This window comes from Tursiops truncatus, chromosome 12 (genome assembly GCF_011762595.2).
Source record: "Tursiops truncatus isolate mTurTru1 chromosome 12, mTurTru1.mat.Y, whole genome shotgun sequence".
NCBI classification, from domain to species: Eukaryota; Metazoa; Chordata; class Mammalia; order Artiodactyla; family Delphinidae; genus Tursiops; species Tursiops truncatus.
The window spans coordinates 85,940,341-85,967,571 of NC_047045.1; the positions used below are offsets into that span (position 1 = coordinate 85,940,341).

The window sequence follows — 27,231 nt, forward strand, 5'->3', positions numbered from 1 at the left end:
TCTTCCAAAGTAGCTGCAGCACTTTGCATTCCCAACAGCAGTGAACTAGAGTTCCCGTCGCTCCACATCTTCACCAGCAGTTGGTATTGTCAGTGCCCTAGATTTTACTTATTCTAATAGGTGTGTAGTGGTAACTCACTGTTGTTTTCATTTGTATTTTCCTGACGACAAATGACTTGGAACATCTTTTCATATGTTTATTTGCCACCCATATATACATATCTTCTCTTGTGAGGTGCTTGTTAAGGTTGCTGGCCATCAGGTTATTTGTTTTCTTACTGTTGAGGTTTAAAAGCTTTTTGTATATTATGGATAATAGTGCTGCATCAGATGTGTGTTTTGCAAATATTTTCTACCGGTCTGTAGCTTGCCTTCTCATTATCCTGACATTGTCTTTCACAGAACAAAAATGTTTAGTTTTAGTGACGCCCACCTTCTCAATTTTTCTTTAATGGATTGTGCCTTTGAGGCTGTATCTAGAAAATTATCGCCCACATCCAAGGTCATCTAGACTTTTTCTATGTTATCTTCTAGGAGTTTTACAGTTTTGCATTTCACATTTAGGTCTACTATTCAGTTTCAGTTACTTTTTGGTGAAAGGTTTATGGTCTGTGAATAGATTTCTTTTTCTGCTTGTGGATGTCCAATTGTTCAAGCACCCTCTGCTGAAGAGACTATCTTTGCTCCACTTATTGCCTTTGCTCCTTTGTCAGATATGAGTTGATTATATTTATGTGAGTCTATTTCTGGGCTCTGTATTGTTCCGCGGATCTATCTGTCTATTTTTTTCACCAGCACCTCACGCTCTTGATTACGGTACTTTTATAGTTAAGTCAAGGTGTCAGTTGATGACAATCCTCCAACTCTGTTCTTCTCCTTCAATTTTGTGTTGGCTATTCCGAGTCTTTTGCCACACCATGTAAACTTTAAAATCAGTTTGTCGATATCCACAAAGTAACTTGCTGAAATTTTGACTAGGACTGCACTGAACCTATAGATAAAGTTGGAAAGAAATGACATCTTGCCAATATTGAGTCTTGTTATGTATGAACATGGAATATCCTGTTTATTTAGTTCTCCTTTGATTTCACTCAGTTTTGCAGTTTTCCTCAGATACATTTTGTGTACATCTTCTTAGGTTGATATCTAAGTATTCCATTTTTGGAGGTGCTAATGTAAATGGTATTGTGTTTTTAATTTCAATTTCCACTTGTTCATGGCTGGTACGGAAGAAAGCAACTAACTTTTGCATATTAACTTTATATCCTGAAGCCTTGCTATAATCGCTTATTAGTTCCAGGAGTTTTTTTGTTGTTGATTCTTTCAGATTTTCTACACTGACAATCACAACATCTGTGAAAAAAGACTTATTTTTTTCCCTCCCAGTCTGGATACCTTGTTTTCCTTTTCTTGTCTTATTGCATTAACTAGGTCTTTCAGTACAAGGTTGAAAAGGAGTGGTGATCAAACAGGAGGGAAGGGGGCAGGGCACAACCTTTGAAAGAATGACACAGCCTGAGGACATGACATAAACTGATTAGAACCAAATGGGTCCAAGTTGCGTTCCACTAAACCTTGAGCCCCAGTATACGCTCCCTGTAACACACCAGCAAGCTAAATGACACAGCCACAGGCTCCATGACAGTTCCAAGGCCGACAGTAAGCATCAAAGAGTGGGCGGCGGTCCAATTCCTGGAAATCCCCGCCCCTTCCAGAAATAGCGGGAATACTCCTCCCCCTCATTAGCCTGTGAAATTACCCAGCCCTATATAAACTGACAACCCCCATACCTTGGTGCCTCTCTCACCTTCTGAGATGGCCCACACTCTGTCTGTGGAGTGTGTTTCTCTCTAAACAAATCCACTTCTTACGTATCACCTTGACTCTCACTGAATTCTTTCTGCAATTAGACATCAAGAACCTGAGCTTCATGAAGTCCTCAAACCAGGTATGTGATCTCAGTTGGAAGACCATGGGTTTCAGCCAGGTTCGAGTCCCCGCTGTGTGGGTTCAAGTCCCAATATGAGGTGCATGGTTTCAGCAAAACGGGACATCCTTGCCTTGTACCTCATCTTAGTTATAAAATAACAACTTTCTCATCATAAAGTATAATATTAGCTGTAAGTTTTTTATAGATGGAGTGACCTTAACAAAAATGGCAAAGTAGGGAGTTCAAAAGGCCTGACCCTCCATAGAGCAAAAACTGTCAGAATCAACTTTGTCAGAATTTTGGAAAATAGTCAGATGTTTACAGCAACCAAAATACATTAAATCCAGAAAAATGCAACTTAAAAACAGAAGGGCTTTGTGCATTTCTACTTGCCATTGTCCCATCCACTCCCTTGCTGGGCAGTGGTATTGAAGACAGCAGCCACATTCTCAGTGTTGGAACCTGGTCCCTAGCTCCAGAGGAAGCAGAGCAGATCATGATCTCAAAAAATAAACTGTACGGTCTGGAACCGCCTGTATCAGCGAGTAAAAGTGCAAAAGCACTTCAGTGTTAGCAAATGATAATAGTTAACATTTACGTAGCACTTTCGAGGCGCCAGGTTCTAAGTGCTCTTCCCTACTGCAAACTTCCCAACATCTAAACCTCGTCCTCCCCTCGGTCCTCCCTCTCTCCCACCTTCCCCACTCTGTCCTCTTTCCCCTTCCTCTTCCCCCTCTTTCTCCTCCATATCACACATCAGAAAACTGAGAGTCAGAATAAAATATTTGTCCAAGGTCTAATTAGTAAAGGGCAAAGGCAGAATTAAAACCCAGTGGGTCTGTCTTGAAATCAAACAATAGTACAGTCTCCCTTTTTTTTTTTTGCTGTTTTGTTTCTGTTTTTGCTTTTTTTCGCTTGTCATTTCCAAATTTAGTGAGGGAGTCACAAACATCCATATGAAAAGTCCGTTGACAGGGGGACCAGAGGTGATATCTAAATTGGGCACTGAAGGACTAACGAGGGTTAGCCAAGGGGGAGAGGGAAGGCCTTCTGGCAAAGGGAACAGCATGGGTCAAAGTCCGGAAATGAGTGTGTGTGTTTGGGAGTGGGGTGGCGGGGTGGCGGGTGTGGGGGGGGATATTGCAACTAACTCCGGCTGAGAAGTACAATGCCAAGAGAAGATTCTAGAGATAAACATGTAGAGCGAAGCCAGGGTCAGAGAACAGCAGGCCTGGTAAGCCATAAACTGTTTTGTCCTGAAGGCAAAGACAGCTACTAAAGGGCTTACTGAAGCATGGGAGTGACAGGATCCTAATCACACTTGTAAAAAACAATCCCAGCTTTAGTGAGTAAGCGCTGGCAAAACGAGCAAGTCAAAATTCCACCCTCATTCCCATATGCTGCTGGCGGGAGGATAAATCGGAGTGATCACGCTGGAAAAGTGTTGGGCAGCATCTAGTGAAACTGAACATATGCAACTCCTATGTCCCAGCAATCCCCCCTGACAGCACTGCATACTTCTGACCATCAAAGCCACACACAGGTGGCTTCCTTGGCGGCGCAGTGGTTGAGAGTCCGCCTGCCGATTCAGGGGACACGGGTTCGTGCCCCGGTCCGGGAAGATCCCACGTGCCGTGGAGCAGCTGGGCCCGTGAGCCATGGCCGCTGGGCCTGCGCGTCCGGAGCCTGTGCTCCGCAACGGGAGAGGCCACAACAGTGAGAGGCCCGCGTACCGCAAAAAAAATAAATTAAAAAAAAAAAGCCACACACAGTACTAGAATATTCAAGGAAGCATTCTTTCTGAGAGCCCAAACCTGGAAAGACCAAAACGTTCGTCAACGGAATAGAAAAGAAAGCTGTATATTCACACAACGGAATACCATATAACAATAAGAACTTGTTACAGCTGCGCGCAACGGTGTGGGTGAAGTGCACAGACAGAACGCTGAACAAAAGCAGCGAAAGACAAAAGCGTAAATACTGCGTGATTCCATTTATAAACTGTTTTTCAATTACTGTCTCTAAGAAGTCGGAAAGGTGGGTATCCTAAGGAAGGGGGCACGGTAAGGGCTTTGGTAAGATTATCCTCATTTTTCAGTCAAGGAAGCCAAAATTCAGAGAGGTTAAATTACTGCGAACTAGCAAGTGGTAGAAATGACATTCGGGTTTACAAAACTATGAAAACTATACAGCCCGGGGTTAAAAGCTACTTAGAAAAACTGTCATGTCTTTAACCAGTTCTCCTCAGGCCTTCAGGTGGCTGACCGCATTGCGAGCACTGCCTTTCCATCTCCACACCAGCGTCCGCGCCTCTCCTAAGTGAAACCTGCCCCAATCTCTCCCTACACCCTCAACAGATCAGGAAACTAGCTGGCTTGAAAGTTACTTTTAAAATACTTTTTAAAAAATTAACATTTATTAAGGGCTTACTAATAAGTGCCTGGCACTTAGCAGCCTTTTCTCAATAAGAATAGAGGGGGTTCAAGAGATAAATAATCTGGGGTCACAAGGCTAAAAAGTACCAAAACTAAGATCCAAATCCAAGTCTTGCTGAATTCAAATCCAAAGTTCTACGACATCAGCTTCCATCTTTCACTTTACCTTGTTAATGAGCGATTTATCTGTTTTGACCTCAAGATTCTAATCTCTCTGAAAGTCAAGACACTCTAACTTATTACCTTTGGATCCTCTGCTCTAAGTAGAATGCCTACCACATAACAGGAGCTCATTAAAGGTTAGGGTTAGTAAAAGAACTAAGTAATTAATAGGTATAATTTCCTCTGAAGATAAAAAATAAAGGCTCTATAAGAATACACAGGTGCTTATTAGATCACTCAACAAACATTCACCAAGTGCCTCCTATACCCCCAGAAACTTGACATTTTCTGGGGTAAGAATTAGAAACACATTCTTCTGTCACAAAGTCTATAGGGCTGTGCTTGTCCAACACAGTAGCTATTAGCCACATGTGGCTACTGAGCGCCTGAAAAGCTGCTTCTCCAAAAGGGAGATGTGCTGTAAGTGTAAAATGTATATGGATTTCAAAGCCAACAGTGAGACTGTAACTGAAAAATATTAAATAACTGGACGACTTACTGGGTTAGATTAGATGTGTTATTAAAATTAATTTCAGCTGTTTACTTTTTTAAAGGGGTCACTAGGAAATTTGTTTTAATTAATCTTTATTGGAGTATGGTTGCTTTACAATGTCGTGTTAGCCTCCACTGCACAACAAAATGAATCAGACGTACACACACAGCTATCCCCTCACTTCTGGACTTCCCTCCCATTTAGGTTACCACAGTGCATCGGGTGAGTTCCCTGTGCTACACAGTGCGTTCCCATCAGTTGTCCATTTTATACAGAGTATCAGTAGTGTATATGTGTCAATCCCAGTCTCCCACTTCCTCCCACCCCACCCCTTTCCCCTTGGTGTCCATACAGTTTTGTTCCCTACATCTGTGTCTCTATTTCTGCTTTGCAACTAAGACCACCTATACCATTTTTCTAGATTCCACATATATATGCGTTATTATATGACATTTGTTTTTCTCTGTCTGACTTATTTCCCTCTGTCTGACACTCTCTAGGTCCATCCACGTCTCTACAAATGACCCAATTTCATTCCTTTTTATGGCTGAGTAATATTCCACTGTATATATGTACCAAATCTTTATCCATTCCTCTGTTGATAGACATTTAGGTTGCTTCCATGTCCTGTCTATTGTAAATGGTGCTGCGATGAACATTGGGGTGCATGTGTTTTAAGTGGCCACTAGGAAATTTTAACTTACATATGTGGTTTGCATTACATTTCTATTGGACAGCACTGCTCTGAGGACTTTTTGTTTTCCTGCTTATTCAAGATCTCTTTCCCTTAATTTAGGCTATTAAAATGCACAGCAGAAACTAACTGACAGTCCATTCGGTTGCCATCCTCTGTCCTGGGTTCCACATAGAGAAGTAAATTTATTGTGTTTTCTTCTCCTGCAAGAGTGTTCTTAGACCGTATTAGTATTCAAAAGACATGCTCCAACTTTGCCAACCTACTTAAAAATTGATTTTGACATTACTATTTTTAAGTGATTGACATGTAAGACAAATAACGCTTTTGATTTCTATAAAGTGATGTACATCATCATAATTTCTTTAAACCTTTATAGATCACCTAGTACATTGTCCCATGTGATTCTAACAAAAGGCTTGAGGGAGCTAGGGCTATTATTCTCATCCCCTTTTATGATGCAAAACCGGAAACAAGGCTAAGTAATCTGCCCAAGAATATACGACTGACTGACCATTAGCAGAGTGGAGACTCAAGCCAGGCTTTCACACCCATCTCAGGGGTGTTTCGGAATCAGAGATTACTCTTTGCATTAGTTTTCTGTGGCTACTATAAAATCACCACAAACCAAACCGGGCGACTTAAAGCAACAGAAATTCATTTTCTCACAGTTCTGGGGGCGGGGCGGGGCGGGCGGACCTCACTCTGGCCGAGGGACGAGGGACGGTGACTGTGCCCTGAGGCCTCCTGGGCAGGCTCCCGCTTCCTCTTTGGCTGTGTGATCTCCCTCCCCGTCTCTCCTGTAAAGACACTTGTCATTGGATTCAGTGCCCATCCAAGTAATCCAGGATGAACACATCTCGAGATCCTTAGTTTAGTTACATCTGCAAGACTCTTTTTCCAAATAAGGTAACGTTCACAGGTTCTGTGGGGGTCGGGGGGAGGGACCATTCAACCCACCATGCTCTCCTGCAGCCCCCCAGAGCCACTGCTCTGTACAGTAGCTTGGCTCTATGTTCCAGTTCACGTGTCCTGGCTTTTGTTCCCAGGAGCAGTAAAAATAAAACACCGATGATTGATTAGGGAAAAAGTAAGGATTTGGAGTCAGGCAGACATGGACCCCAAAAGTGGCTCTAACATTGGTTAACTGTGTGACTTTGGATAAATTATTTAATCTCCCTGGACCTCAGTTTTATCTTCTGTCTGATAGAAGTAATAGCACCTGCCTTATGCGGTTTTATGATCATTGCATTTTCTTAAAAAAAGTAAACCGTCAGCACTGTGTAACATCACCTAGGCTACCTTGCCCCACCTTCTTTTTCAGATTTATGCCTTCAGTCAAACAATATCTGGGTTTACCTTACAGAGTGAAGGATCTTTAGAAAACCTACACACACCTATCATGCACAACCTTAAGTAAATCCAGGGTGTAAAACATCTAAATTTCCTAAAAGGATGAGTTATTATGTGCTTCACAAAAGGTTCCTTTGCTTTACAAAAGAATTCAACGTCTACGTTTACCTTAAATACCAAATCAAATCTGCAAATCTCTGCTAAAAGGTTGGCTCGCTCTGCATATGGTTTATGCTTAATAACTGTTTTATGGAAAAGAACACATCTGCATAAAGGGAGGCAAATTTGCAGTCTCTTACCAAAACCTTGTTTCCTACTATAGTGGTGCCCCATGAAAGAAAGAGTACACTTAGACTTGCCAAGCTGGAAGCACAAACTTGAAACACAAGTGCAAGTAGTTTTCTTCTAAGAGCTGAACTAAACTGCACTCATTTGTGGGCAATGTTTATTGCTGATGCTGACTCGTCCCTGGAGATACTATTGGTCTTTTTTTTTTAATTCATTTTTATTGGAGTACAGTTGATTTACAATGCTGTGTTAGTTTCTGCTGTACAGCAAAGAGAATCAGTTATACATACACATATATCCACTCTTTCTTAGATTCTTTTCCCATATAAGTCATTACAGAGTATTGAGTAGAGTTCCCTGTGCTATACGGCAGTTCCTTGCTTGTTATCTATTTGTTTTTCTTAACTTCTTTATTGGAGTGTAATTGCTTTACTATTGGTTTCATATTTTTTGGCCCACATTTCCTTACAGAATTAATGTTAAATAGAGCAGAGAGAAGTACCACCGGGAGAGTATTCTCAGAGGCAGTTTGGCTCAAGAAATAAAATGGACAGTCACTAACTCAGACCTGCATTTTACATGCTGAAAAACAATGGGAAGTAATAAAATGTAGAAGGACAGATGGAGAATCCAATGTGACTGATGTCCTTATGGCAGCCCTCGCAAACCAATACATTCTCCTTTCTGACAATCTTATTTCTAAAACTCTTTTTAAAGGCAGAATGAATCTTTCTAATAAATGCATAAATATTGTGTCCAATAATAAACATGCAAAAAAAGACTATTAATCTGATCTGATATCTGAGCCAGGCAAATACATAACTACAGTCTTCCTAATGCTTAAATTCAGTTGCATTCACTAGAACAATCAAGATAAATGGGAGAGTTCCGACTAAGAACTAACGCAATGCATATAATAATGTGATTTACTATACACTTGCAAACAATACATATTTGAAATTACAGCAATTCATTATTTTACTTTATTAATTCATTATTTATTATTCATTATTTTAATATCAAAAAATTATATGTTAAGATAAATGTTTTCCAAGTCAAAACCAATATACTCAAGTACTACTTCATTTTAAAACAGGAATAACTCAATTCCCTTTAATAAAGTTAATAAACTAGCATCCCATCCCCCAAAAGTCTTCAAAGTCTTTGCTGAAAAGACCAATGCTATATGGGATCTTCGGTACATCAATTTTCTAAACTCTAACTTAAGACCCTCTCCACCATTAGCATGATCTTTGAAGACAGAAACCATAACTTATTTATCTTCTTATTCCCAGAGCCTGTAACTACTGTTGACTCTTGTTAGTAGCAGTAGTTATATTCTATAAATCCAAAGCAAACACTAAATTAGTGAATACTGAGACACTGCCCTTGGAGAAAGAGAGGGTTTGGTTCCTATAAACTTCTGTCACAACATTTTCACCAACCGATCAATATATAGCCTTGTTTTATGTGTGTTTCTATTTAAAGATACCTTAAATATATAATAAGTATACCTCATTTAGCATATACTGTTGATTAGTAAACATTGAACTTACAGCCAACAGCACTGTAACTCATTCCTGAATGAAGCTTATCTGACACCTGTATTTTCTCCATAATAAGGCCCATCACAGCCGGCTTGTGTCTAAGAAGCCTAAACAGCACTTCAGTGCTCTAGTCGGAAGCCATTTTTAACAGTGAAGTCACCAATAAAAAGCACAAAAATGGGGAAAACATGGCACTAAATATACCACGGAAAGGACTTTTGTTTACAGGGTGAGAGCTGAAACAGTAAGGTAGAGTATGGCACTGTTTGACCTCAGCTGGGAACATGTGTGTAGGATGACTCATATTTTCCACTGCTCTATGTGTACACATGCCCATGAGTAACATGAAAGCACTGTGAGTACTGATTTTGGAGCTACAAATAAATTTTAGTGAGTAGGCAAATTTGCAAATGCAGAATCCACAAATAAAGAGATTCAACTCATTTTCACATCGTAGCCATTTGATAAATGTCTTAGAATTGAAGGAATAAATGAATGAAATCACTATCATAATGAGATGTTCCCTTTACTTCTAGTAATTTCATTATTTTGATCCCATCTAAAACATACCCATATGACACTGAATCCACCAGGGCAGGAAAAGCTGTGCATGTCATGACCCAGGCTGTTTGTTAGCCATCAAGCTAACAACCTGAGTCTGTGGGAACTAAGCCCTCTGCCTTGCCCACCTAGCAAGCACGTTACCTTCTTTGTTTATTCTACTAGCTTTTTGCTGATAAATATGAATATACTGAAATAGCACATGCCATGAAATTATGTTGGGAAATCTAAGGAATCAAGTCCTGCCAATAGAATGGAACAAGAAATCACACACTATTTATAATTGGCACTGAGATATTAAAAACTTCCTATGTTTAAGAGTCAATATCACTGCTGTGGATAATGTTACCTCTGAGGGAAAGTAAGGCCAAAACAAAGTTGAAGGAATCATGCTCCCTGACTTCAGACTACACTAAAAAGCTACAGTAATCAAAACAGTATGGTAATGGCACGAATACAGACTTATAGATCAATGTAATGGGATAGACAGCCCAGAGATAAACCCACACACCTATGGTCAGTTAATCTACAACAAAGGAGGCAAGAATATACAATGGAGAAGAACAGTCTCTTCAATAAGTGGTGCTGGGAAAACTGGACAGCTACATGTAAAATAAAGAAAATTAGAACATTCTCTAACACCATATATAAAAATTTACTCGAAAAGGGTTAAAAACCTAAATGTAAGACTGGACACTGTAAAACTCCTAGAGGAAAACATAGGCAGAACACCCTTTGACATAAATCGCAGCAACATTTTTTTGGATTTGTCTCCTAGTGTAAGGGAAATAAAAACAAAAATAAACAAATGGGACCTAATGAAACGTAAAAGCTTTTGCACAGCAAAGGAAACCATAAACAAAATGAAAGACAACCTACAGACTGGGAGAAACTATTTGCAAATGATGCTACTGACAAGGGATTAATTTCCAAAATATACAAACTGCTCATACAGCTTAATATATATATATATATATATGTATATATATATATACATATATATTTATATACATATTTTTATATATATTTATATATAAGCAAGCAACCCAATCAAAAAATGGGCAGAAGATCTAAACAGACATTTCTCCAAAGAAGACATGCAGATGGCCAACAGGCACATGGAAAGATGCTTAATACTGCTAATAATTAGAGAAATGCAAATCAAAACTACAATGAGCTATCACCTCACACCAGTAAGAATGGCTATCATTAAAAAGTCTACAAATAATAAATGCTGGAGGGCTTCCCTGGTGGCGCAGTGGTTGAGAGTTCGCCTGCCGATGCAGGGGACACGGGTTCGTGCCCCTTTCCGGGAAGATCCCACATGCTGCGGAGTGGCTAGGCCCGTGAGCCATGGCCGCTGAGCCTGCACATCCAGAGCCTGTGCTCTGCAACAGGAGAGGCCACAACAGTGAGAGGCCCGCGTACCGCAAAAAAAAACAATAATAAATAAATAAATGCTGGAGAGGATGTGGAGAAAAGGGAACCCTCTTGCACTGTTGGTGGGAATGTAAATTGAGACAGCCACTATGGAGAACAGTATGGAGGTTCCTTCAAAACTAAAAACAGAGCTACCATGTGATCCTGCAATCCCAGTCCTGGGCATATACCCTGAGAAAACTTTAATTAGAAAAGATACATGCACCCCAATGTTCATAGAAGCACTATTTACAACAACCTAAGTGTCCATCAACAGATGAACAGATAAAGAAGATGTGGTATGTATGTGTGCATGCACGCGCGCACACACACAGACACACACACACACGCGATGGAGTATTAGCCATAAAAAAAGACAGAAAGATGCCATTTGCAGCAACATGGATGGACCTAACATTATCACACTAAGTGAAGTAAGTCACAATCTTTTATGGGAAACGAATCTAAAAAAGAGTGGATACATGTATATGTGTAATCGAATCACTTTGCTGTACACCTGAAACTAACACAACATTGTAAATTAACTATACTTCAATTTAAAAAATGATTAAAAAATAATTTAAGAAATTAAAAAGTAATAATAATAATTAATGACCCAGTTTCTCCCTGGTGACTAAGAAATGCCACAATTAGGAATATAAACATCTAAGTTCTGCACGCTAATTTAAACTTGCTGCACAGAAGTAAGAGAACTGTGTTCATCTATATTAGAGAAAAATTTAAATATTGGGTTGGCCCAAAGTTCGTTCGGGTTTTTCTGTAACATCTTGTGGAAAAACCTGAATGAATTTTTTGGCCAACCCAATGCAAACATATCTGTTTTCTTGAAAGTTTCATAAATGTCACCTATTATCTCTAAAGCTCCAGTTCCCTTCCTCAATACTTAATCACTTATAATGATAGTTAAGTTGGCAGCCAAAGAAAAGGTGCATTATTTTTCTGGTCACTGTGACACCATTTAATCTGTGTGTTAAAGAAAGACTATCAGTGTCCTTCTCTGAGCTCTCCCACTTACTGAGTTACTGACAAGTTATTTAGCCTTTTTGTGCCTCAATTTCCTCATCTGTAAAATGGAGACAAAAATAGTATCTATACCTCATAGGATTGTTTTAAGGATTAAGGGAGGATATGAGATGAAAATGTTTTAAAATTGTGCTCAGAAATTGTTAGCTACTGCTAGCACATACATATAAAACATTAGCTCATGTATTAATTAGCAGAAGACACAACACTATGTCATCAGAAAAGCGGCCGCAGTAGAATATCACAGCTTCAAAATAAAACTTTAGGAATTCAGTGGCATTTATACATTCCCAAAGCACTTTTTTTCACCTTCCTGAGTGACAAAAACATAGACATTCAACAGTCATTCTTCACAGCTTCTTCATTTTCAACATATTTTACCCTTCTCCATTATTCCAATTGGATGTACATGCTTACCAATGTAATCTAGAGTTCTCACGCTAACTTTATTCAACAGCGTGTATTCTGAAATAGAAAATCTAGATGATAATGAAAAATCTGAATTTCACTAACCTGAGCTGATCTCTGAATTAATAATTAATAATTTTGATATAAAATGTGCTAGGATGTTTAGGTTTGCAGACCATCCGTTCAATTTGCTGTAGGCACCTTGGGCTCCCCTTTTTAACAAGGCAGTCATAAAATTACAGATTTGAAGCTCTCTTTATTCTCAAGGATTTCATAATAAGCCATTAATATAGTCAAGCAGACATTTTACCGGATAATATAAAGCTCAGACCTTATCACTGTGATGATAATTTGGCTCGAGAGTGTGGTCTGATATCTGGATATTTTTAATCAGGAGAGAGAATATGTTTGGTGTACACACCAGTAGATTATCACCAGTTTTAACGGTTCAATCCCATGAAACTAATGTTTCTCCTATTTCAGTATAAACACCAATAAGTGTGTTGAGATGAATGGCCTGTTAGATGTTAAGGGCTGCTGAATTGATCCTAGTCAATACTTGTTTTTTTCCCCCTCCTCATAGATTTATTAAGATACCTGGGGTGATACCCAGGTATCATCTAATTTGCCACACTTATTTTTTCACAAAAAAATACAAAAACAAATGCGACGCCTTGTAAGTGGTAACAAATATATCACAGAAATCATGCATAATGAGTTAAACATATTTTTGCTGACCAACATTTCTGCCAAACAACTCAGAAATCATATTAAATGGTTTAAACAGACAGGAATCTGGCCTACAGTCAAGCAAAGCAATAACATGTTAAAAAAAAAAAAAAAAAAAAAAAACTTCAATAGAGCTGATTTTTCAGACAAAGAGCCTTTTCTCCCTCTGGCACAAAATGCGGGAAAGGAGCCAAGGCGCTACTTATCAGCTGTCTGACATCAGGGGAGGGCTGTGTGCGTCAGCCAGCCCAGCAGGGACCCCTGGCTCATGGCAGTGGACCATGTGCTGCTTATCTTATCAGTTTACAGTGTCTGGCACTTCCACCGTTACTGTGCGAACCTGGGGGGAAGGAAGGTGTATAACTGTGAGGGTATAGGTTACAGTTGTGATCTAAGCAGGTTTTAGCCACTTATTAACAACAACAAAAAAACAGTCCAACGTGATACGTTAGTTATAATGAAAGTTTCTGCCCTCAAACTCAACCTTAAGAGAAAGAGACTTCTTTTAAAAAGGCTCTCTAGCTACATGACGACCACCTCTCCTCCTACTTACGCAAATGTATGTCAAAGTTACAGTTCCAGAAGAATGATTCTGTTATATTCCACTTAGAAGAGTTAAAGAAAAAGCAATTTGTTAGAAAATGTACATGTAACTCTTATACTAGTTCCATTAAAACAGTCATTTGGGGGTTGGGACTGAGATTTAAACTGTTTTCAAGTGTTCGCCAATGTTCGCAACTCTTAGACACAAGATCTGAGAGGCAGAGAGATACACTCAACCACCCGGGTGCAGCTCAGTCACGTCACTCAAACCAGGACTGAGAGTCTCCTGCAGAGATAAACTGACTTATAAAAACTACCTAAAAATTAATTTTTTAAAAAACTGTAATTTATTTTAAAATCACTTTAAAACAAATTTTAAATATTTGGGAAAGATCATACTTGCTAAGTAAAAATTAATTCTGTCAATGTAATAAACACTTATATTTTGAATGTCCAAAACAAATTTTTATTTACTATTCTCAACTCGGCTTATACGTTAAATGGTTCTCTATAAAAAAATGATAGTACCTTTACATGATGATTTATATCTCAAAATACTACACATCACAAACTACGTTGTCATCTGGGTCATACAGCTAATAAAACTATAGACATAAAATTACAGTAAACCCACTGCTTATTATTCCTTCAAGCTTACTGGTTAAATTAGAATAAATAATTAATTTGCACCCAAATACTCCTCTATATGGGTTGGAGGTCATAAATCATGGATTGAAAAATTGTTCTCGCTCCCCCATGACAAAATTCCTGTCTGACCACACCTTCTGTTACAGACTGCACTGTAACCCCGCAAAATTCTACACTGAAGTTTAAACCCCCAGTGTGATGGTATTTGGAGCTGGAGCCTTTGGGAAGTAATTAGGTTATGGGAGTGGGGCCCTCCTGACGGGATTAGTGTCCTTAAGAGATGCCAAGTCTCTCTTGCTGTGAGGATGCAGCAAGTAGAGGGCCATCTGCAAGCCAGGAAAAGAGCTCTCACCAGGAACTGAACAAGCCAGCACCTGGATCTTGGACTTCTCAGCCTCCAGAACAGTGAGAAATAAATGTCTGCGGTTTAAGCCACACAGTCTATAGTAATCTGTTATAGCAGCCCTAGCAGACTGATCCACCTTTTCCTATCCTTATGCCTTGTTCTTTCATTCCTGTTGAGCCTGGTCTTTGCCCTCAACTGTACACTTTGGCTCCTGCTCACCTGGTTTCTCTGCCATTAGAATTAATTTTGTCTCACTATTGAGTCTGGAAACCTTTGCCAATTACTGCAATGATGGCTTAACTACCACCACAGAATCCCTTGCATATCCCCAACACTAGGCAAACCCACCATCCAATTCCTTTCACTGGTATTTCTAATTGTTTAGAGAAAAATGCACAGTCATGCCAATACTTTGTATCTCCCCCAAGATGATTCCCTATCTTGATCCCAAAGCAGCTGAACCAAGACTGCTACATTACTCTTAACATCCAGACACATAATTATCTCCCTGACATGTGACTTGACCTTTTTTTCTTCCTCCTGAGAGCATCCTTCACTTTTCCTATTCAACATTTCTCTCTACCTTCTGTTCTTAACTCAGCTAGGTACCCCTCTTGGTTCTTCATTACTTCTTTGCCTTGCTCACTCAAGTATCTCCCTTCTACATCTCCTGTCTTCAAACTCTCTTTATCCCCTTCTATCAATTTCTAATATGCTTAGGCTTCCACTAACCCTGAAACAACAAAGACTTCCCACCACCGCAAAGCAATCTTAAGAAAAACGGAGCTGAAGGAATCAGGCTCCCTGACTTCAGAATATACTACAAAGCTACAGTAATCAAGACAGTATGGTACTGGCATAAAAACAGAACTATAGATCAACGAACAGGATAGAAATCCCAGAGGTAAACCCATGCACCTATGATCACCCAATCTATGAAAAAGGAGGCAAGAATACACAATAGAGAAAAGACAGCCTCTTCAATATGTGGTGCTGGGAAAACAGGACAGCTACATATAAAAGAATGAAATTAGAACATTCCCTAACACCATACACAAAAATAAACTCAAAATGAATTAAAGTCCTGAATGTAAGGCCAGACACTATAAAACTCTTAGAGGAAAACATAGGCAGAACACTCTTTGACATAAATTGCAGCAAGGTCCTTTTTGACCCACCTCCTAGAGTAATGAGAATAAAAACAAAAATAAACAAATGGGACCTAATGAAACTTAAAAGCTTTTGCACAGCAAAGAACCATAAACAAGGCAATAAGACAACCCTCAGAATGGGAGAAAATATTTGCAAATGAAGCAACTGACAGAGGATTAATGTCTAAGATATACAAACAGTTCATGCAGCCCAATATCAAAAAAAAGCCAACCCAATCAAAAAATAGGTGGAAGACCTAAATAGACATTTCTCCAAAGAAGACATACAGATGGCCAACAAACACATGAAAAGATGATCAATGTCACTAATTATTAGGGAAATTCAAATCAAAACTACAATGAGGTATCACCTCACACCCATCAGAATGGCCATCATCAAGAAATCTACAAACAATAAATCCTGGAGAGGGTGTGGAGGAAAGGGAACCCTCTTGCACTGTTGGTGGGAATGTAAATTGATACAGCCACTATGGAGAACAGTATGGAGGTTCCTTAAAAAACTAAAAATAGAACTACCAGACGACTCAGCAATCCCACTACTGGGCATATACCCTGAGAAAACCACAATTCAAAAAGACACATGCACCCCAGTGTTCACTGCAGCACTATTTACAATAGCCAGGACATGGAAGCAACCTAAATGTCCATCGACAGAGGAATGGATAAAGAAGATGTGGTATATATATATATATACAATGGAATATTAGCCATAAAAAGGAACAGAACTGGGTCATTTGTACAGACATGGATGGACCTATAGACTCATACAGCATGAAGTAAGTCAGAAAGAAAAAAACCAAATATCGTAGATTAACGTATATATGTGGAATCTAGAAAAATGGTATAGGCGATCTTACTTGCAAAGCAGAAATAGAGACAGACACAGAGAACAAATGTATGGACACCAAGGGGGAAGGGGGATAGGAGGAACTGGGAGATTGGGATTGACATATATACACTATTGATACTATGTATAAAATAGATAACTAGTGAGAACCTACTGTATAGCTCAGGGGACTTTACTCAGTGCTCTCTGGTGACCTAAATGGGAAGGATATCAAAAAAAGACGGAATATATGTATACGTATAGCTGATTCACTTTGCTGTACAGTAGAAAGTAACATAACATTGTAAAGCAACTATACTCCAAGAAAAATTAATTAAAAATTGTATAAAAATAATTTGTTTACAAAGAGAAAAAACTATAAAAGTATATAACTATAAATAAATTAATTAAATACATTGGTTTATAATTAAGAAAAATGTTTTATTTCCTTATCTTAGTTGTAAGTAAAACAGACAATCAAAAACTGTAAAAAGTGAACATTACAACCTTTTAACTTTAAAAATAGAGTTAGTATCTCTTACTGTGGTTTGTTACTGCATGGGTGTTCATTTTATTCTCATGTTCTAAACTAATTACATTTATCCACAGACACACAAAAGTGCCGAACACAGAAAATTTTTGTTACTGGATGGATGGAGAATGGATGGATGGATGAATGGACCGATGGAAAGCCAAGTGGATGGATGAGAAAAACTTGAATTTGGAAAAAGAAAGTCTTAGACTATATGCTCAGGCTAACTAACTTATCTGCAATGTGGTATGACTTGAAAGTTCAATAACAAACTAGAAATTGAGGGAATAGGTTTTCAAAACGTCCATCCATACAGTATATTAAAAATTTTGAGTTTTATTTAAAATTTAAAAGTGTTAAGTTTACTTTAAAGAAAATTTAAAGAGTGTTAAGTTAAAGAAAAACACTTCAAGAGGCAAAATGTTTAGCTTAAATATGCATACTGTATTATTTCTCTTTTTAAGACAAAAATAAAAAAGTATAAAGTTTCTTCTGAAAGTTAATTGAAGAATTTGGATTTTCAGTTGTATATATCTGAGGATAAGATAAATTTTTGGATTATTAGTGAATATGTTTCAGGGATGTTTATAAAGACTAGAAGAGGTTCAGATAGAAGAATAATGACTAAATAATCTTTAATAATTGGTTTTCATATAAAATAACACCAGTATTTATTTTAAGAAAATCTTGGATTGGGCTTTTTTTCCCGCAAGTTTACTAATTAAGAGTCAGGTAATAGTGATTTACAGGAAAGTAGTCATAATAATGATAATGGCTGACATTTATTAAGTATTAACCATGGACTAAGCACTGTATTGTTTTACACATATTAACTCATTTATTCTTCACAACAATTCTTTCAGATGAGAATTGCTATTCCCTCCATTTTACAGATGAGAAAACAGAAGCAGAGGAAACGGAAGCAGAGGAAGGCTGAAGAGCTGGTCACACAGCGAGTCAGTGGCAAAGCTGGGGTTAAAATCCAGGGGTCTGCCTCCAGAGTCACACTCTTAATTCCAAGGGCAGAAATACTTCTTGAATTAAACTGAACTATAATGCAAACATATGTCAAACATATAGAGTTTTCTATGCTTTTAATATTTACCCAAACACCTTTTGAGGGCTTACGATGCACCAGTTGCAATACTGCAGCCTTCTTTTCCCTTCTTTTTTTTTTTTTTTTTTTTTTTTTTTGCGGTACGTGGGCCTCTCACTGTTGTGGCCTCTCCCGTTGCAGAGCACAGGCTCCGGACGCGCAGGCTCAGCGGCCAGGGCTCACGGGCCCAGCCACTCCGTGGCATGTGGGATCTTCCCAGACCGGGGCACGAACCCGCGTCCCCTGCATCGGCAGGCGGACTCTCAACCACTGTGCCACCAGGGAAGCCCTTTTTTCTTCTTTTAATGCATACATTTCAGTGTTTGGACAGATGCTGAAAAATGACTTAAGTTAAAGAAATATAATTTTAAATAGTGTAGACATTTAACTCAAAATTACAACAATCAGGATGAAATTATAAATTTGTAGAGTTATTTCCCTTCAATTAACAAATTGTTTAGACCAAACTAAGTAAGAAGATGAGACAGAGTTGTTTTTCCTGGATACTTTCCCATTGAATCTTATTAGTCATCTGGATTACAAAAGCAGTAAAGCAACAAAAGAGGTATTTTCATTGGGAAGAGAAGTAAGAGCAGAGGGTGGAGTGAAAGGGGAAAGGTTTTAACTGTGCATAATTCACTGTAAATTAGATAGCATGGTCAAAAAGGGAATCACATTGCAACCTTCCTGTCTGTGAGTCCTGACAGCCAACAAAAAGGAGGTTTTTCTTTCATAACCCCCAAAACAGCTGAATAGATTTCAAGCATTTTCCCTGACAAGTATTTTCAGTCAACCTTTGTTATTCTTTGAAGGCAGAACCTGGGATGAAGTTTAAGTTTTGCACTTGAAATACAACTGGTGCAGGGCCTTCCCTGGCGGTCCAAAGGTAAAGAATCCACCTTCCAATGCAGAGGATGTGGGTTTGATCCCTGGTCAGGGAACTAAGATCCCATACGCCACGGGGCAACTAAGCCCGCGCACCGCAACTAACTGAACTCGCACACCTCAACAAGAGAGCCTGCGTGCCTCAAACCACAGAGCCCACATGCCCTGGAGCCCGCACACCACAACCAGAGAGAGAAAACCTGCGTGCCACGACTAGAGAGAAGACTGCACACCACAACGAGGAGCCTGTGCGCCACAGTGAAAAATCCCGCATGCCTCAATAAAGATCCCGTGTGCCACAACTAAGACCCAATGTAGCCAAAAAATAAAGGAAATAAATAAATAAAACATTACCAAAAAAAAGAAAGAAATACAACTGGTGCAACTGTAGTTGGTGTCAACACAGAAGTTATTTGTTTATTGTTTTCTTTTTCTTTGCTCTACTCCACCACAGTAAACCTGTCAGTTCTGGCTGCTGTCTCTCATTCAAAGACCAGGTTTTCCAATAGCAAGAACTGCAGCAGCATGGAATGAGTTCCCAGAAATTTGAACCGTTATAAATATTACTCACCTAGTCCTGCCCTGCTCCTTGATCCTGGTCAAAATGCAATGTCAAGTTCACCTCACACTTGGGACATGCAAACAAAGAGCTTAAATGGCTCTTCGACAGATCAAAAATCGTTAAGTGGCAGCTGAATATATATTAGCATGACATAAATTAAGAATATAACCTACCTGAGATTGCCTTCAATGGATTTGATGCTATTTGCCAGAAGAAAGAAGAGAACTTAATCCACAAAGCTGACCCAGTCATTCAGCAATGTTTTTCATTTAAAAGATTGTATTATGTGTTCATAACAAAAATATCAAATATTTCAAAATATAAGTAGACAAAATGCCATACTAGCATAATAAACACTCATTGCAACATAATCAGTGTTAATTCAAATCGTTTCATATTCATATATAGTTTAAAATGTTCTTTTATATATATGTGTATGTATATATATATATAGTTTAAAATGTTCTAATTAGCAAAAGTGATACTAAGAGGGAAATTTATAGCAATACAAGCCTATTTCAAGAAACAAGAAAAATCTCAAATAAACAATCTAACCTTACACCTAAAGGAACCAGAAAAAGAAGAAGTGAAGCCCAAAGTTAGTAGAAGGAAGGAAATAATAAATATCAGAATGTAAATAAGTGAAATAGAGACTATAAAGACAACAGGGAAAACCAATAAAAAAAACTAAGAGCTGGGTTCTTTGAAAAGATAAAATTAACAAAGTTTTAGCTAGGCTCACTAAGTGAGAAGGCTCTACTAAATAAAATCAAAAATGAAAGAGGAGAACTAACAACAGATACTACAGAAATACAAAGGATTATAAGAAAATCTTATGAACCACCATACGCCAACAAATTGTACAACCCAGAAGATATGGACAAATTCTTAGAACCATACAGTCTCCCATGACTGAATTATGAAGACAGAGAAACTCTAAACAGACTAATCACTAGTACAGAGATTGAAACAGTAATCAAAAAGCTCCCCAAAACAAAAATGTCCACGACCAGATGGCTTCACAGGTGAATTCTACCAAACATTAAATCAAAGAAGATTTAATACTTGCCCTTCTCAAACTCTTCCAAGAAATTAAAGAGGAGGGAACGTTTCCTAACTCATTTTACAAGGCCAACATCACCCTGACACCAAAATCAGACAAGGACAATGCAAAAAAAGAAAATTAAAGATCAGTATCTCTGATGAATATAGACGCAAAAATCCTCAACAAATCAGATAGACCAATACTTTAAAGTGATCATACGCCAAGATCAGCAGGATTTATGCCAGGGATGAAAGGATGGTTCGACATCCACAAGCCAATCAACATGATACATCACATTAACGAAATGAAGGCTAAGAACTATACAATCATCTCAATCAATGCAGAAAAAGCATTTGACAAGATTCAACACCCGTTTATGATTTTTTAAAAAAATTCTCAATAAAGTGGGTATAGAAGGAATGTACAAAGGTCATATGTGATAGACCCACAGCTAACATCATACTCAATGATGAAAAACTGAAAGCTATTCCTCTAAAGTCAGGAACAAGACAAGGAGGCCCACTTGCCACTCTTATTAAACACAGTATTAGAAGTCCTAACCAGAGCAATTAGGCAAGAAAAAGAAATAAAAGGTATCCAAATTAGAAAGGAGGGAGTAAAACTGTCACTATCTGCAGATGACATGTTTATATATAGACAACCCTAAAGACTCCACCAAAAAACTATTAGAGATAATAAGTTAATGCAGTAAAGTTTCAAGGTACAAAATCAACATACAAAATTCTGTTGCATTTCTATATGCTAACAATGAGCTAGCAATTAAGAAAACAATCCCATTTTACAATCAAAACAAAAAGAATACCTAGGAATAAATTTAACCAAAGAGGTGAACGGTCTGTATACTGAAAACTATAAGACACTGTTGACAGAAATTGAAGAAGTCACAAATAAATGTAAGGATCTGTGCTCAGATATTGGAAGAATTAGCATTGTTAAAATGTCCATATTACCTAAAGCGATCTACAGATTCAATGCAGCTCTGATCAAAATCTCAAGGACATTTTTTATGGAAATAGAACAAAAAATTCTAAAATTTATATGGAACCACAAAAGACACTGAATAGTCAAAGCAATCCTGAGAAAAAAGTTTAACAAAGCTGGAGATATCACACTTCCTGACTTCAAACTATATTACAAATCAAAACAGCATGGTACTAGCAGAAAAAGATACATAAATCAATGAAACAGAATTGAGAGTGCAGAAATAAACCCACACATATGTGGACAATTACAAGTCAACAAAGGAGCAAAGTACATATAATGGGTAAAGGATAGTTTGTTCAATAAATGGTATTCGGAAAAATGGATAGCCACATGCAAAAAAATGAAGCTAGGGGCTTCCCTGGTGGCTCAGTGGTTGAGAGTCCGCCTGCCGATGCAGGGGACGCGGGTTCGTGCCCCGGTCCGGAAGGATCCCACGTGCCGCAAAGCGGCTGGGCCCGTGAGCCATGGCTGCTGAGCCTGCGCGTCTGGAGTCTGTGCTCTGCAACGGGAGAGGCCGCAGCGGTGAGAGGCCCGCGTACCGCAAAAAAAAAAAAAAAAAAAAAAAATGAAGCTAGACCACCATCTCACACTATATACAAAAGTCAATCCAAAATTGATTAAACACTTGAATGGAAAACCTGAAACCTTTAAACTCCTAGAAGAACACATAAGACATGCACTCTTTGACTTCAGTCTTGGCAATATCTTTCCAGATATGACTCCTCAGGCAAGGGAAACAAAAGCAAAAATAAACAAAAGGGACTACATCAAACTAAAAAGCTTCTGTACAGCAAAGGAAACCATCAACAAAATGAAAAGACAACCAAGAATGGGAGAAGATAGTTGCAAATGATATATCTGATGAGGGATTCATATCCAAAATATATAAAGAACTCATACAGCTCAACAACAAAAAAACAATCCAATTTAAAATGGGCAGAGGAGCTGAAGAGACATTTTCCCAAGGAAGACATACAGATGGCCAACAGGCACATGAAAAGATGTTCAATGTCACTAATTATTAAGGAAATGCAAATCCAAACCATAATGAGATAGCACTTCACAACTGTTAGAATGGCTATTATTAAAAAGGCAAGAAATACCAAGTGTTGGCAAGAATGTGGTGAAAAGGGAATCCTTATATGCTGTTGGTGGGAATGTAAACTTGTACAGCCACTATGGAAACAGCATCGAGATTCCTCAAAAAATTAATAATAAAACTATCATATGATCCAGCAACCCTACTTTTTGGGTATTTATCCAAAGAATATCCAAAAAAAAAAAAAGAATATGAAGACACTCATTTAAAAAGATATACACACACCTATGTTCATCTCAGCATTATTTACAATAGCCAAGTATGGAAACAACCTAAGTGCCCATCAATGAATAAATGGATTAAAAAGTTATGATACATATATATAAATACACTAGAATACTAGTCTGCCATAAAAAAGGTGAAATCTTGCCATTTGCAACAACATGGATGGACCTTGAGGGTATTATGCTAAGTGAAATAAGTCAGATGGAGAAAGACAAATATTGTATGATTTCACTCATGTGGAACATAAAAAACAAACAAAATAAATGAACAAATCAAACAAAAACAAACACATACAGAGAATACAGTAGTGGTTACCAGAGGGAAAGGGGCAGGGAGGAGGGTGAAACAGATAAAGGGGGTCAACTGTATGTGATGGATGGAAACTAACCTTGTGGTGGTGAACATGCTGTAGGGTATATGGAAGTATAAATATAACGTTGCACACATGGAATTTACATAATGTTATAAACCAATACTACCTCTATTTTTTAAATTAATTTTTAAAAATATTCTAATTAGGAGAGTTGATGATATGATTCTATATTCTAAAATGAACAAAAGCAGCACAAATATGGGGTATGAAACTTGAAAAGTCAAAATTCATATGTTGCCTATCACATCAACAAAATCTACAGCGAATATTAAGACATTACATTAGTCACATTTCAATTTCTTCAAAGTCTTATTAGTAAACATTTATGCTTTAATAAATATATTTATGCTATAATTTAAGAAATGTTAAAACGGTAAATGTACTCCTAAACTATCCAACTTGTAAAGACACTAATATTATGCATCATGTAGTCATTCTGAATAAGTTAGGGATGCAAAGAGTTATCAAGTCAAGATTCCAAAGACAACAAAAATTTTCCTCGGATTTCTTGTTCTACCATAGCCCACAAAAGATATTATTCTAAGTGAGCTAAATCATCAATATTAATACTTGTACCATAAGATGAGATTCTTATTGAGTCACACTAACCTGTAATACATCGACTTTCTAATAATTGCTTTCTATGCTGATTAGTTGATATAATTTTTTTAACTGCCTTTCATAGTGAGGAAGAACCCTGTGGTATTGGATTTGCATTGGAGCTCGCAGTATAAACTTCTAGCTTTACCCACTGAAAGGGTCTAGAATGAATAACAGCCAAGTTACAGTGAGCACACTTGGTGCTCAGGGCTTGGCTACTAACTACCATTCCCCATTAAACAGGACTGGGGCTCCTTGGAGAAACGGCTAATGCCAGGTCTGAGATAGGAAAGTATAAAATAATTATGGAAAATTTTGTGCTAGAAGGGCAAGTAAGTGTCTAAGGCTAATGGAGACATGTTAAATGGGCTGAGGAAAAGTTTTGAGAGAATTGATACTGCCCAAATACGGGGCAATTTGAGGATCAGAAATAATAAATACAGCAATGTATTGCAACATATTAAATATAAAAAGAATAAATGTTGGAATGTATTATCATAACACTGAGTATAAAAGGAATCCATGATGATACACAAAGCAAAGCAAAACAACAACAAGAAAAAAAAAAAGAGAGAGAGAGCAGGGGATTGGGGGTGGGTGGTGAGGGGAGCTCACCTAGCCTATAAGGATAATTCAAGGTTTAAATGTACAACAAATAGAATTCTTCAAAATCATCATTCTGTAAGCCCCAAAGTAATGATTCAAGCAAAGATAATCAATGAATGCTAAAACCACTGAATGAAAGGGTGTTAGAAACATGATATTCACACCATCTCAAAGTATCATTCCACAGATTACTCATTACAAAGGAGAAAAGATACCTTTATAGTAGAGACATCTGGTGGACACCATCTGAACCTAGTGAGCAAATTTAGGATCTCCAAAAATAGAACTGACATTATGGGATGCAATAAGAATTTGTGCTAAGCCAGAGAACCATATACTCTCCTGCATCATTTGAAAGAGAAGTCACACATACAGGGGTGGCAGGAGGTAAAGCTGGTATGGTAAACAAGATCCAGATCACGCAATTAGGGTTATCTCCAATCCGCTGATAAAGAAACCGTAATTCGGAGAAATTTGATACCTTTCTCAAAGTCAAGTATCTAGTGATTGCCAAAGCTGAAATTTAAACCAAGTGCACCTGATTCTCAAACCCAGATTATTCTGAGTACAGGAGCCAGGCAACCTCAACCACCACTGGTTCTAAAGTCTACGTGCAGCCGATTGCAGACTGCTCCCTTAAATAGCAGCCCACCCCTTCAGGGCCAGCCCTGGAGCCTACCTGCCCCAGCCTCAGTCCTTCCTCTTCCTAACCTACTTGTCTCTATGTTAGTCCTTATGAAATTCAAGCTAGAATACCCCACCACCACCAAAGCTGTGTCACAGCACGGTTACAGTAAAGATGGCTAGATGTCTTTGGCTGTATTATAGTCAAGAAAATTATTACAATTATTACAGGGATGGATGCCTGCAAAGTTAATAAAGATGAGCCCATGGAACAACCAAAATTAAAAGATTATTATTAGTTTATTGTTCTAGTCAATTTAAATGACTGAATAAAATTAAGCATGAGAAATACCCATGAAATGCTTGCCTGTGGTCCATTACAACAGCCTCAAATGAAAATCAATGCCCATTTTAATTAATCAGTTTTAACACCCAGACTTCTGTCATAACTTAGCCAAAAGCCTACTCAAGAGCTCTACTTCACATGTCCGAAACCAAACACCTGATTTTCCCACCAATCTGATCCCCCATTCTTCCAAAACTTTGGCCAAGAAACTTGGCCAAAACTTTGACACCATCATTCATGCCTTTCCCTCCCACCCCACGTCCAAATCCATTGGGAAATCCTGTTAGCTGTATCTTTAAAGTATCCACAACCTGCCATTTTTCATCCAGTCGACTGCCTCTGCTGTGGCCCGGCCACCATCATCCTTTGCCTGGATCGCTCACTGGCTTCCTAACCTGTCTGCCTGGCTCCACCCTTCTTCTCCTTAGAGCCTGTTCCCAAAGCAGCAACCAGGGTGATTTTAGTAAGTCCGATCACTCCTCTGCTTAAAATCCTTTAATGGCTCCCTATCTTACGCAGAGAACAGACAAAACCCTTAATGGGGGCCTGCGCACCCTCCACCATCTTTGCTTTTCTCCTCTACTCACACTGGCCTCCCTGCAAAGCCTTTAAATATGCCAGCCATGCTCTCCGATCAGGGTTGTGCCTTGCTGGTTGTTCCCTCTGCTTGAAAACCTTGTCACCAGCAATCTGCTGGGCTCACCTGCTTGAAATCTTTGCTGAGATCTTACCTTCTTGGTGCAGCCTTCCCTGCTTATATCAGCTAAAATTATAACCACACTCTATATCCCCCCTCACTGCTGTAGTTTTCTCTGTAGCGCTTATCACCAACCGGACACTCTAGATATTTCACTTGTTTATTTCTGTTTACCTGCCCACCCCCATCATGTAGGTATCCAGGAGCACAGAGGGTTTTTTTTTTTAATCTGTTCACTGCTATATTCCCAATTCCTAAAACAGTAGGCTCCTAATATCTGTTGTGTAAATGAATATCAAATAGATAAATATATGACAAACCCATACATACAATCATGGATTAAGAAAATTAGCCTTGAGAGCAACAGTCAGCTCTACCCACCACCAGTCCCTCCCATCAAGACTCTTAGATAGCCTCATCCACCAGAGGGCAGACAGCAGAAGCAAAAAGAACTACAATCCTGCAGCCTGTGGAACTAAAACCACATTCATAGGAAGTTAGACAAGATGAAAAGGCACAGGGCTATGTACCAGATGTAGGAACAAGATAAAACCCCAGAAAAACAACTGAATGAAGATATAGGCAACCTTCCAGAAAAAGAATTCAGAATAATGATACTGAAGATGATCCAGGACCTCGGAAAAAGAATGGAGGCAAAGATTGAGAAGATGCAAGGAATGTTTAACAAAGACCTAGAAGAACGAAAGAACAAACAGAGATGAACAATACAATAACTGAAATGGAAACTACACTAGAAGGAATCAACAGCAGAATAACTGAGGCAGAAGAACGGATAAGTGACCTGGAAGACAGAATGGTGGAATGCACTGCTGCAGAACAGAATAAAGAAAAAAGAATGAAAAGAAATGAAGACAGCCTACGAGGCCTCTGGGACAACATTAAAGGCAACAGCATTCGCATTATAGGGGGTCCCAGAA

At 38.5% G+C, this 27,231-nt stretch overlaps 1 protein-coding gene across 1 annotated transcript in view; it reads right to left on the reverse strand.

Moving 5' to 3' along the window:
- PDE10A (phosphodiesterase 10A) overlaps positions 1 to 27,231 on the reverse strand; it is a 300,047-nt gene that overhangs the window by 211,870 nt on the left and 60,946 nt on the right. The window lies entirely within an intron of this gene.